Source organism: Seriola aureovittata, chromosome 16 (genome assembly GCF_021018895.1).
Source record: "Seriola aureovittata isolate HTS-2021-v1 ecotype China chromosome 16, ASM2101889v1, whole genome shotgun sequence".
NCBI classification, from domain to species: Eukaryota; Metazoa; Chordata; class Actinopteri; order Carangiformes; family Carangidae; genus Seriola; species Seriola aureovittata.
The window spans coordinates 2,898,798-2,912,370 of NC_079379.1; positions in this window are offsets into that span (position 1 = coordinate 2,898,798).

Sequence of the window (13,573 nt, forward strand, 5' to 3'; positions counted from 1 at the left end):
TGGTGTTCAATTCCCATATGAAGCCAACAGTTTTTGTTGTCACCATGACAACAAAGATTGTCTAATGTTGAGGAAGTACTTATTTTAAACCAAATCATGATCTTTTCCTAAACCTAACCAAGCCATGGGCCATGGCTGTTATTATAGTAAACATGGCAACAAAGGTAGGTATGCCGCTGTCGGTAGGCCTACAGTCCGTGTATATTATTGTAACCATGACAACCAAGGTCCAGTACGCCTATCCCGTAGGGGCACTATTTCAGGAAACACAAACGACCTGTGTGGTCATTCATGTTGGAGGAGGAGTTGTTGTTGGTGTATTCACTTTCTTCCTGAGAGGTCGATGACATGATCAACATAAGTCTCAAATCTGTCAGTTCAATTTGTTGCTGGAGCTGGCAGTGAGTTAGCTTAGCACAAAGACTGAAAACAGGGGGAAACTGCTAGCCTGGCTCTGTCTGCAAGTACAAATATCAGCATTTCTGAAGCTAAATTATTTAACACATTATTTTGTTTTTTTATCTGTATGAAAGCAGAAGAGTAAAATTGACAATTTTCTTTTTTTTTTTTTTACAAGGGATTATGTCAAGATTTAAGTGTACAGAGCCAAGTTAGCTGTTTACTCCTGTTTTCAGTCTTTATGCTAAACTAAGCTAACAAGCTGCTGACTCCAGCTACAAATCAAATGGACAGAAGTTAGACTGGTGTTGATCTTATCATCTATCTCTCAGGATGAAAAGAAAGAGAGATAAGTGTGCGTCCCAAATTGTCTGTTTTATCAAGTTTCAAAGTGAAGCTTTAAATTGTGAGACACGTTTTATTATTAATTTTTGTATTTAATCTGTCATCACCTTGTCAATATTTAGAAACTAAAAAACACGACAGAAACTGAGACATAAAGTCTGGGGCCAATATAAAATTATTAAAATTGGTTTCAGGATTATTTGATATTTCTAATATATTGAATAGATGTGTTTCATTCTGCTCCCGTACTTCCTCCTGTAATCTCGAGGTTAAAGATGTTGTTTCAGCAGTCGTCCAGCAGAGAGAGCAGTTAGCTGCTGAGTAGATCTGAGCTGGAGACACAGAGGAAGCATTAGAAAGAAAGAGACAGAGGGAACGAGTGTCACAAAGAGAAGGACAGAGGGACAGGTCATGGGGAAGGGCAGGGAACGTGGGAGAGCTCCTTCACACCTCATCAAACTGTGAGTGAGAATGACTTTTCAGGTACACCTGAAGGTCACAGATACACAAACAGGAAGGACAAGAGGGATTCTCCGCCCCCTCCTCCTCTCTTGTTCCTATCAGTTTAATTTCAGTCTGTATTAACTACACACTGCTGGAGCCTGAACATCTCACAGTAGTACAAGCTTGATTGTAAAATTAAATTCCTTTCTACAGCCTGACATTTTTCTGCAGCGCAACAAAGTGATGGCTCCACCTTGTGATGTAAGACATTATGCAATACATTTAACTCACATTGTTACAAGCATAAGGCACATTTGGGAATTGATGCTCGTTGAGGCAAATCATGAAGCGATGTTGATATCCCTCAAATTGGTCTTAAAAATGCCCTTTTATAATTAAGCATGCATCTAATAAATCTCATAATTGTAAATGCAAATAAAGCTGTAGTCTGGTATTGTCTGAACTCAGTGCTGAATGATTCATCATATTCTGTAGGACTGACTGAAAAACAATAGTTGAGCATCAACTATGTATTCTTTATTTATTTATTGCTCGCTGTTTTGTGGAGTCTTGATCCAGGTTGTTATCCTTTTTTTATTATTAATTTTTTCTATTATTTTTTATTTTTACATTTCTATATTGCACATGCACAGGACAGCATACAATGCATTGTAGCCTATATTGTTATTGTATGTAGTATTTCTATTTTATCTCATTTATTTTAGATTCTGTTTCTATTTTTATTTTCTTTCTTACATTACATTTTCTCCTTGTGCTGCTACTTATTTGTGCTGCGATTTAAAATTTGAATTTCCCTTTACAGAGTATAACTAAAGGTACATCTTATCTCATCTTATCTTATCTTTTACAGTCTTCCTCTGGAACGGACATAAAGTATAACAGTTCAGATATTTATACAACTGTACATCAGCTGTGTGTGTTTCAAAGACCAAACTCATGTCTTTGGTTAAAATGCAAATACCTTCAGTCCACCTTGCAAAGCAGCTATAATCAATATTTTGATATAATGGATCATGTGACTAATTGTAAAAAGAGGAACTCATAGTGACAAACCAATATTGAATTATCACCTGATTCTGCAGCTCCCCTCAGCTCTACAAAGCTTTTTAGCATCTTTGCATCTTTACTGTTTTGATTGAGTCTTACTCCTCTTATAACATCATCTTGGCAGCAACATGCAGCTGTTTTTTAGAGGGAAAGAAAAGTAATCAAATCTGACTGTTCACTACTTGCCCAGCACCAAACAGCTTGTGAACATATGGAATCATGGAGCATTTAGCTGCTAAAGAGACAAATCACTCCCTCAGGAAACAGTGGAGACCAGGAGGAGAAGAGTGAATATTGGAGTCTATGAATATCAGACATGTCACTATTAACAAGACTTCAGATTAATGCTAATGATGCAACTTCTGCATCTCCTAAATGTTTGATAGGCAGCTGTTTGCTAACATGTTTGCCATATCAACTTCAAAGGTGTTTAGATGTCAGTGTTGTACTCAGCTTGTTTTCCAGTGGCTAAAAAACCTGTTATTGTAGGTTTATACCCAAAGAATAAAACAATTGTGGTTTGATTCTAGGTCCCAGTCTTAAGTTAGCATGCTAACATGCTAACTTTAGTTGTAATAATCACAGAATAGTCAAAAGCGTTTTTTTTCTATTTTTAATCTATATAACAATTTTTGTTTTTCTAATGTACAGTGAGTATTACAGGCTCACAGTTCCACGAGTATCCCTATAAACTTTTAATCTTGTTCCTGTTAAAAATCTCCACATCGGCCAAAAGTCCAGGTAGAGAAAATGAATGAGCAACAGAATAAACACCAACAAGGTCTGTGTGTGCAAGGCTCTGCAGGAGAGCTGCCCGATGTCTCAGCAACACGTGCAATTAAACATGAACCCGTATTTTAACAAAGCAGAATTCAAAGGCCTGATGGATGCTTCATATTCTGTTCAAAAGGGCAACAAGTGAAGGAAGGCTCATCTTACATTCAAAGGGAAATAATATTTATAGCATGATGCAGATATCACACACACTATACTGTATGTCAAGCATATAAATCAGCACTCAACTGTGAATTAGAAAGACGGTGTGTTTTAGTGACACTAAATCAGACCTCTGCTGAGACTTTTACTGCCGACAGTGAATATAGACTCTTCTTCCTCTCTGTTACACCTTCAGTCTTGCGCTCTCTCTCTCTCTCTCTCTCTCTCTCTCTCTCTGTCTCTCTCTCTCTCTCTGTCTCACCTCTCCATGTGTATCATTGACCAATGCCTTTTGCCCTCTGCCTCCATCCCTCCTGCTTGTGGCTAAATACCTGTGTTGTTGTAGGTTTAAAACCAAAGAAGGAAACAATCCTGGTTTGATTTTAGGTCCCATCTTCAACTGACTTGACGCCATTAAAATGCTTCTATACAGTAACTCAATGAGCAAGATACAAATCTTCATTTTCAGCACCATCTTCATTCATCTCCTCTTGAAAGAGAATACTAGTACATTAGACACCTGTTGATCTGATATATGGCAATTTGAGAGAGCATAGTTATCTAGTTTTCTTGCACAATGGTAAAAAAAAGCAACCAAAACCAGAAGTTTTAGGATACTTCGATGCACACGGAACCTTATGAATGGACCTGCAAGGCTTAGTGATTGCTAATCATTTTCCCCCAGTGCTCTGGGGAGTCACAAAAGAGCAGGGGAGCTCTGATTTTCTGATTTCCTGGATTAAGGAAGACAAAATTGGTATGTGAGATCATGTCTGCAGCCGACTGTGTATGTTGGATTCTGCAAGTGGAAAATTAAGATGCAGGGTGAGACATCATCTCAGAAAAATGTGCCATCTTAACTGCTGTAATCCCAGAATTCCTCTCCATTTAATCGCCCCGTGTCCCCCTACTTTACTCATCCCCTTATAGCTTCACTGGCTTCTCACACACTCACACACACACACACACACACACACACACACACCTCATATTACACCGTCATACCCTAATCTAATCATTCTCCCTTTTCATTGTCATCATTTCTCTCTCTCGCTTTTTCTTGTTCTCTCTATATCGCTGAGGATGTGGCAAGAGAAAAACGGTGATAGTGATCTCCATGGAAACAGCCCAGCAACAGGCTGGCTCTTGGCAACCAATCAGAGCCCGCTCTGGCTCCTTCTCTCATCCAATAAGAGAGGCAGGGGAGGGGGTTGTTGAGGGGGCTTGTGGGCTCTTCAAGGTGAATGCCAAAGGAGGCGTGATCAGGAACATTTACTTCCTGGTTGGACTGGGGAATGTCAGCATCTTAGTGTGGAAAAGAGATGTATTTCTAAATGAAAACTACACTTTTAAAACAAGTGGAGCAATTTGAGAGCAGAAAGTGGCAGGTTGGAAATGTAAAAAAAAAAAAAAACCTTTGAGAAATTAAATTAATGGACTAATGGGAAAATAGTTGCACCAGCTGCCAGTTAACAAGATGGATGATACATATTAGAGCCGATGAGACTTTATTCTAGGCTCATTGAATCCTGTTCAATCAGTCTGGAAGCTCTGGGAGCAACCACGGTTCCTACAATGTCACTTTGCGCTTGTGTATATGTGCGTGTAGCTATATGTAGCATGACATAGGAACAAGTAGGAAACTAAGGACTCCATTTTTAAAGAGATGCTGTAAAAGACATTAACAAAAATGTTGCATATGTGATTTATTGCTGAGCTGTAGAAAACAGTGATGTTTTAAACCCTGCATTAACTGAGCTGACAGTTTCAGCAGGTCTGAAGTGATCGGGAGGCTCATTCCACAGGTGAGGAGCACAGAAGCATTTTAAGAATTTTAAAATCTGTCCTTTGACACACAGGAAGCCTGAGCAGTGATTTCAGGAGTGGTGTGATGTGCTCCACTCTCTGTGTGTTAGTGAGGAGCAGCATTCTGGATGAGCTGTAGCTGTCTGGTTCATTTATTTTTTCTAAGACCTGTGAAGACACCATTACAATAGTCCAGCCTGCTGGAAATAAATGTATGAATAAGTTTTTCTGTTTCCTGTTTAGCCAGAAATTCTTTAATTTTTGCAATGCTTTTCAGATGATAAATGGCTGATTTTGTGATCGTCATTTAGAATATAGACAGTGGCAATGTTGTTTTTTAACTAATGACTATTAGAAGATTGTGTCCTGTTTCCCACCAACAGTTACATGTTTCTTATAATCACGTCCACCATTGTTCTGTAACCATAACCAGGGGTTTTATTATTTTACAAAAACCATCAGGATCATTCCGAACCAAGTTGTTTTTGTGAAAAGCAAACCTCAACCACAGCTGTGTAAGATCAGAAAACAGTGATGTCCTCCTGTTGATTTGTCATAGAGACCATGGACCAGTATATTTTGTTATTAATTTGTAGGACTTGTTGTTCCTCGAGTTGCAGCACATGATGGACAGAAAGCTTAAATCACCAAGCTTGGGCTTTTCATGAATCCCATTACTTACCTTTCAGTGTGTTACACAAATATCCAGAAAAAAAGACGAGTGAGACAGCTTGTCATTTGACACTGTGAAATTCTGGGATCAATAGACAATGAGGGTAAAAAGTAGCCAATTAGGAAAATGTCAGGGGTGAAACTGACATCTAATTATCATAAAACTTTGTCCAGAGTTCAAGTAGCTGTCAGTTCTGCCACAGCAGCTGTGGGATTACATTGATTAAACATCTCAGTGCACTTTGGGAACAGTAGAGACGATCAGTCAGAATAAGCAATTAAGAGACAAAGAGTGGCTATTAAACCATCAAAGCTGCATTTAAGACAAGTGACAATATAACTTCACACAAATGTGTTTTACCGTCAAGTACCAGTCAAAACTGGTTCTAATCAAATTTACACAAGAACCTTGTGTTCGATGCCCAAGGCTCAGCTCTGGAGCATCTTTTCTTCAACCTTTACACAATAAACTGTTTAATAACAGTCCTCACTCAATTTTGCTTAAAGGAGCTACGCCTATTTGTAAGTTTTGCTATTGCTACATAGCTAACGTTAGCATTAGCATCTGTTTACTTACCTGTCTAGAAGAAGCGTGAGTTCAGCATCAAACTGCAGTCCTTTGCTCACCAACAGCGTACCAATGTTAACCTCCTTTACTTTTTCACGTCTTTTCTTCTACTGAATTTAGCATGCTAACTAGCTAGCTCCGGCCCGTCTCATCCCTTTCCGATACCGAGTCACTGTAGTCTCCAATCTGCTCAGAGGACATCTTATAACGTATTTTCTTCTATATAACAACAACAGCTGAGGCTCTTGGCAAGACTGGGAAGTAAACAGCTGCTAATGCTAATGTTCGCTATGTAGCAACTCCTTTAACTCACCAGTTACTATAATCCCTCTGGGTTTTTACAACACCAAGTTGAACAAATGAGTAATATGTCTTTAATTTTCAATGTGCAACAACAACAAAGACAAAGATATCACCCCAGCTGTAAGATCTCTGCACTTATTTGAAACTGCTGCAACTCATTTACAAATGACTTGGTGGTTTAGGGGCAGATAATGTACTTTGATGATTTGCTTGTACAAGTACAATATTTAACACCCTGCAGACATCCCTCGAACGGCCCTGCTAAATGTTCCTGGAGTTAAAACGCAACACAGTGAATCAGCATTTACTCATTCTGCTGCACATTGCAGGAACAAATTGCCAAAACATTTGTGGCTTGTTGTTTTATTCTGATTAGACTTGAAATTGCTTCTTTGCTTTTGTGAGCATTGTAAAACAAAATACCTATATATAGGTTATATAAGGTGCTTATACCTTAAATTATATCACTCCATAGGTAACTGACTAAAGCTGACATCAGTCTTTTATGTCAATGCAATGCTGCAAATAATGCATATAGATCTTGAAAAGCCCCATAAATTACAGTATTTCCTAATTTGCATGAAGCACTGAATAGCACAGAAATTCATGTTTCATAATTCCTGTCTTCAGTTGGTCATTCTGACAAATTACTTCCACAATATTCTGGTCTTACGTTTTTTTCCTCTTGCTGGTTTCAGATTTCTCATCGTGTCTTTGAGTCGGAGGGTAATCGCTTTCAAACACAGCTCCTCTAAATCAATAAGTGAAGTTATGTGTTCAGAGGCTCAGGTGCTGTACAGGGGAGTCTCTCAGTTGTCCATTAAAGGAGCATCATACCCATTATCCCTCCTCCTAAAAGCTTCAGGTCCCCCCAACCAACTCATTACATAACGCTGCAGTTAAACCAGACTTTGAAGGCATCAGTCAGTCCAGACAGATGTGTCAGTCTGCTGCTGCTGCTGCTGCTGCATGTCACTGAATTATCAATGCCATTTTAATAAAGATAGTATGAATACAGGCTGCAAACCGCATTATACGCTGTCTGTCTCATGTGTATATGTGGAAGAGGATGGGTATGTGTGTGTGAAATGATTTACATGTTTCCTTATTTGTCAGAGCCTGATTGTGTGCGTGTTTGTACATCAGCGGAGAAACATTCAGGTTTTTTCCTTAGTAAAATTATAAATGCCACAATGTAAAAGTCTCCATTATGAATAAAAATCCTGCATTAGACTGTTGTTTAAGTAAAAGTATGTAAGTATAATCAAGAAAGTCTACTTTAAGTATCAAAAGTAAAAGTAGAATGTCCCACGTGTTTATATATGATATCATTAGATAATTAACGCTGATACTTGCTGTTGCAGCTATGGAGCTAATTACTTTGTAAAGAACTGCAACTAATGATTCAAAGTTTCTACTTTCTGGGTTCATGTGCTGATTATTCTCTTGATTAATGGATTGTTTGGTTTTGAAAAATTCATAAATTAGTGAGAAATGGCAGCTACACAATTCTCCAGAGCCAAAGTGACGCCTTCACACTGCTTGTTTTGTACAACTAATAGTCCAAAACTTGTTAAAAAAAAAAATACAATTATTAAAATAGTTGAAAGTTGCAAATTCTTAAATTTGCAGAGCTGAAAGCATCAAAATGTATTTACGTATTTAATATAGTTTACAGGAAAAATGGCTTGAAACATTATCAGAGTGGTTGCCAATTCATTTTTTCTGTCAAATGACAAATTGATTCATCAACTACACATTTCACCTCTACTTGTGTGGACTGTTAGGTTGTTTGATTTATAACAAAGCTTTATGCAGTGCAGTAAAAAGTACAAGTACCTTAATACTGTATTAACTTCAGTACTTGAGTTAATGTACTTTAGTTACATTCCACCATTGGTGTGTGTGCGTGCATTTGGGCGATACTGCATCCATGTGTGTGTGTGTGTGTGTGTGTGTGTGTGTGTGTGTGTGTGTGTGTGTGTGTGTGTGTGTGTGGTGTGTGTGTGTGTGTGTGTGTGTGTGTGTGTGACCTGCTCCTAGGCACAAGTATGTTACTACCACATTCAGTGCCAGTCATTTCCCAATCACATGACTTGCTGAACCAGGATATGGTTGCTAAGCAACACCCTCACATCCTCCCTCCCTCTGTCCCTCCATCTCTCACTCACTCTCTCTCATCAAACAGTGATTTTGAGGGTGGAGAGGGGGTTGAGAGAAAGAGAGCGAGCGAAGTTTATTTATAGAAGCTGTAGCAAAAGAGGGGGAATTACGTGTTGAGTCTAAAATTAAACTTGCGATCCCCCCTTCTCTCTCTCTCACTCTCTCTCTCTCTCTCTCTCTCGCTTCCTATATCCAGCTCTCTCACTCTCTCTCTTTTTTCTGTGCTCACTCCTTTCTCTGGCAGATTCATTCATAGATGCAGAGAGGAGAAAGCTGAGATAAGATGACAAGGATGCATGAGGAGTGTGGGAGTGAGAAGCAAGAGGATCCAGTCGTGAGATATTATCTAATCCATGTAGATTCATTCAATTTATATTCAAATATGAGCCATTATACATCATCAGGTGCAGCTGCATATTTACACAGTAATATGTAACTGTTTGCATATAAAGGCAGAGTGCATTCACATTATTCAAATCTAATCTTCATATTTATATTTCATGGGGCAGCAGAGATTTGCTGCCTGTCGACAAAGTCTTTAAAACACAAACCTTACAACACTACATCATAGACTTTTCCCCATTAATGGTCCTGTCAGAGCAAAGTTAAATCACCCTGCAGCTTCTACATCCCATGAGTCCCGTGAAGGGGAACCATTTTAGACGGTGCTGTGCAGGAGCCGGTGTTAAAATGGAGAGCCCATCGGACTGTAACCACAGCTGTCCTTGTAATGGATGGATGGGAGCTGCAGGATGACAGGATGACAGGAGTGGTAAGTGGAGTGAAAAATGTGTGGGGACAGGAGGAGATGGTAACTAATAGGTAGAAAAATAGGATGGAGAGAGATATACAGAGAGAGATGTTTACTGAGATACAGGCAGATATAGGCAAAGACAAGGGCACATGCCACCTTCCCTATAATGAACTGTATGAACCCACAGCATCCTAAAAGGTGCTAAAAGTGAATTCCAGGACAGGATGCAAGGTCCTCGAGAAATCAACAGGTTTTCTGGGAAATGGTCTGAAAGGAAGAGTTTGACCTTTTGAAAAAAAACAGTCATTTACGTTCTTGCTGAGAGTTGGATAAGATCAAGAACTGCTGAAAACTTACCTATTTACATATTTTATCATCTGCTGTCTTTCTATTGTCTATTTGCATTGTCCTTCTATTCGCCCTTATTCTATTGTACTATTTGATATTTTTATTGTAAAGCACATTGAGCTCCATCTCTTGTATGAAAAGTAAGAGAAACTATTATTATCATCATTATTATTATTATCATTATTATTATTATTATTATTATTATTATTATTGTTGTTGTTGTTGTTTATCACCCAGTCTGGTTTTGCACTAAATCAGTTGAGGTAATGGAAGTAAAGAATGCAAACATACCATTAACAAGCTAAGCTAACTTATAGACAGAATTTATATGTAGGAAATTTGAATAACACCCATAAATAGATGTTTTTGAAAGAGCTACAGCTTGTACATCTGAAGTGAATGTGAGCGAGTTCTGTCGTGGTCCTTTTGTTACGAGGCTGCAGCTTTTCTTCTCAGGTTTGTGGTGAGAGACTTTTGTCGTGACTGTTTGCACTGATTCACAGCTGACTTCATTCCAGGCTGATTAGAGGAGCTTTTCACCGGGTCACAGCACTCATTGTCATTTTGAAAATTACTTCCAATTCAAAATGACGATGGGTTTCAACAGCTCTGGTTCATCGTTGTCTCTCATGTGTCTCTCATGTCTTACTCTTTCTCTCTCAGGTCCACTCAGGCCCAATATACAGGGGGTGAACACAGGGACAGCATCACCTGTACAGCTGAGCAAATAGCACAACCTGCTGATGCTGTGTCACTCTATTAATTCATTTGTAAGGTATTATTTGCTGTATATTTAATGGACATATCACACAAGACAAATCTGCAGACATTACTTTACGTTTACTTATTGTCCCACCACTGCTTCCCTCCATTTCTCTGGAGAAAAGGTGCAGTGACCTCATCAGACTGTGCAGTTCTGAGTTTTACAACAGGGTCAAACAGAGCCAAACCAGGGCTAACTCATCCCTGTCTCTGTTTCCCAGCTGCAAGAAACACAGCTGCTGAGGTGTTAAGCCATGACAGGTGGGTGAGGTGTTTGCAGAGACAATCCTGTAACTTGATCATCACATGTTTGATCGCTACGTGAGCCCACGTGTTCCTCAACAGCCACATATTTGTTTGAACTTATCTAAATACATCAATACATCAGAACGGTGGCTGTTTGCAGGCCTATTAAAAAGAAGTTATACATTTTAAAAATAAAGATAAAATGCTGCCCATTGTTCTTACTTGTTGAAAGTAAAAATAAGTTACATCCAATATGTTTGTAGTTCATATCTGCAATCATGGCCCCTGATACCCTCAGTGATATTTAATAATAAATAGCATGCACAGCTCTAGCTGGCTCGGCCACATGTAAAACCGTTATAAAATGCTGATAAACGCACAACACTGACCGCAGAACTGTTCATATAAATTCTTAATGCTCCCACAGTAAAGCACTGCTCATACCATCACTATAAAACGTGTGGAGCGATAATATCGCTGCAGTGTCAGAGCTCATGAAATCTGTCCCTTCACATAAAACAACAATTTTATATTTACTATGCATATTTATATACAAACATACTCAGTGCATACAGATCAGTCAATTAACTGACCCCATCTACTGCCATTTATCTACTGTAACTGTAGACTGATGTTCATATCTTTGTGTCCATTCATGCAGAGTGCCAAGTATAATCAGGGAGGTCAACTCATCCAGGGTGAAAGGCACGTGCTTCAGTGAACCGAGATGTTGGGCACATGTGTATTTTAACATTGTTTATTCACACAGCAGTGTTTGTTAAAATTAGATGACATTTTGTATTGGTAATGAAATGACAAGTTTAAATTAGTTAGCTAAACTGTAACTTAGGGTTAAAGTTAGAAACTAGCTAAAATTAGTTAGCTAAACTGTGGCTAAACGTAGAAACTAGCTTACATTAGTTAGCTAAACTGTAACTTAGGGTTAAAGTTAGAAACTAGCTAAAATTAGTTAGCTAAACTGTGGCTAAACGTAGAAACTAGCTTACATTAGTTAGCTAAACTGTAAAATAAGTCTAAAGTTAGAAACTAGCTAACATTAGAGTTCATCCGTAGACGCTTTACACAATCTAATTCAGAAAACTCTGAAACAACAAGATATAGCTATTAAACAAGTTAGCTATAGCTACTAACATTTACCTATAGTGTCTGTGCAACACACAGAAAGATTGTAATACTTAGAATTACAGGGAAGAAGATTATATAAATGTCCCACCACCATGCAAATAGCCTCTTAAGACATTTTAAGTATGTGTGAAATGTAACAGGTACTGTACTATAGCTGGTTTAATGTGTACAGCTTTCTCCAGGTTCTGCTAAGCCCTGTGCAGCCCTGCAGCAGAAAATCCACCAGTTTTTATCTCAAGGTCTCATCAGATCTGTTCCTCGCACCACTGGAGCCGTAGCATGATGAATGACCAGTGATTTCCTCTACAAGGTCATCCTGACGCCTCTAAACATCCGCGTGCAGTGTGTGTGTGTGTGTGTGGTTCCCAGGGAAACAGAGATGGCATTTGTTTGCAAGCCAAATGAAACATCAGCATTATAGGAGATGAGGAGAAAGAGAGAGAGATGGATGTCTGAGGGGACTTCATTACTCAGGTGAGCTGGACCGATCAGAGGGACTGCGGTCCAAGAAAACATGGGAAAATAGAGGGGGAAAAAGGAAAATCATTCATTAGCCAAACCACTCATTCTTTTAGGATCATGGGGGGGCTGGAGCTATGATGTGAAAATAAGTTCTGGTACTTTCCAAAGCATCTGGGATAATTCAGTATCAAAAGTCACAGATTTACACTATGTCGTATTCATATCATAGCATTAAATTTATATTTTATTCCTTTTGTATGATATTATTGGAAATGTTTTGCCATATGGAATTACTATTGCGAATAATTTCAATATTAAAGTATTCATTGTTCATCCCTCTAACCACATACTGTCACTTTTCTTTGAAATATTTATACATTGGAATAATGGAAGGCACTCAGGATATAAGTCTCCTCAGGTTTAATATCTTTAATGTAAGGATAATGTGGTTTCACAGTGACAGCAAGCATCTCATCTCTTATTCATGATCTATGTTAGTCATGTCACTATGGAGAAATTCTCTATCACTATCTATTAGCTGAATGCTAACCAAGCAGCCTCGGTTAGTGGCAGCAGCATCACTTGTAGTTACATTAGTCAAATTCTTGTTTATGCACTGAAAAGATGCAACATAATTCATCTTAAAGGCTCAATGCAAAAGTGCAAAAACTGAAAAGTTAAAGGTCTTTTGCTAAAATGTATATATGGTGATAAACTATGTGATATTAGATGATTTCAGTGGTTCAGCTGAGTGTGGTGTTGTAGTGCATGTTGCATCGTGAGTCATTCACCGTGCTGCCTCTCTCGCCCTTCCTCACCTCCCTCCATCATGCTGGGAATTATGCAACACTCTACAGGGCTGTCAAGAGCGAGGAATGGGGTGGGCTGTGTGTGTATATGTCTCTTTGTGATGGGGGGGGGTAGATGGATGGAGAAAGAGAGAGAGATTAGACCATATATGACTAGCAGAAGAGAGAAAGGCAGGGAGAGAGTTATCCTCCTTTATAAACCTCTCCCTCCGTCTTCCTCCTTCATTCATCAGTCACACATCCTCAGTTCCTTCACTCCTCTTCAACCAAGGTCACCGACAAGGACGGTCTAGCCACATTTTCTGGCCTGTGATTGGCTGTCGCAGCAGAGTAGGGCCTTAA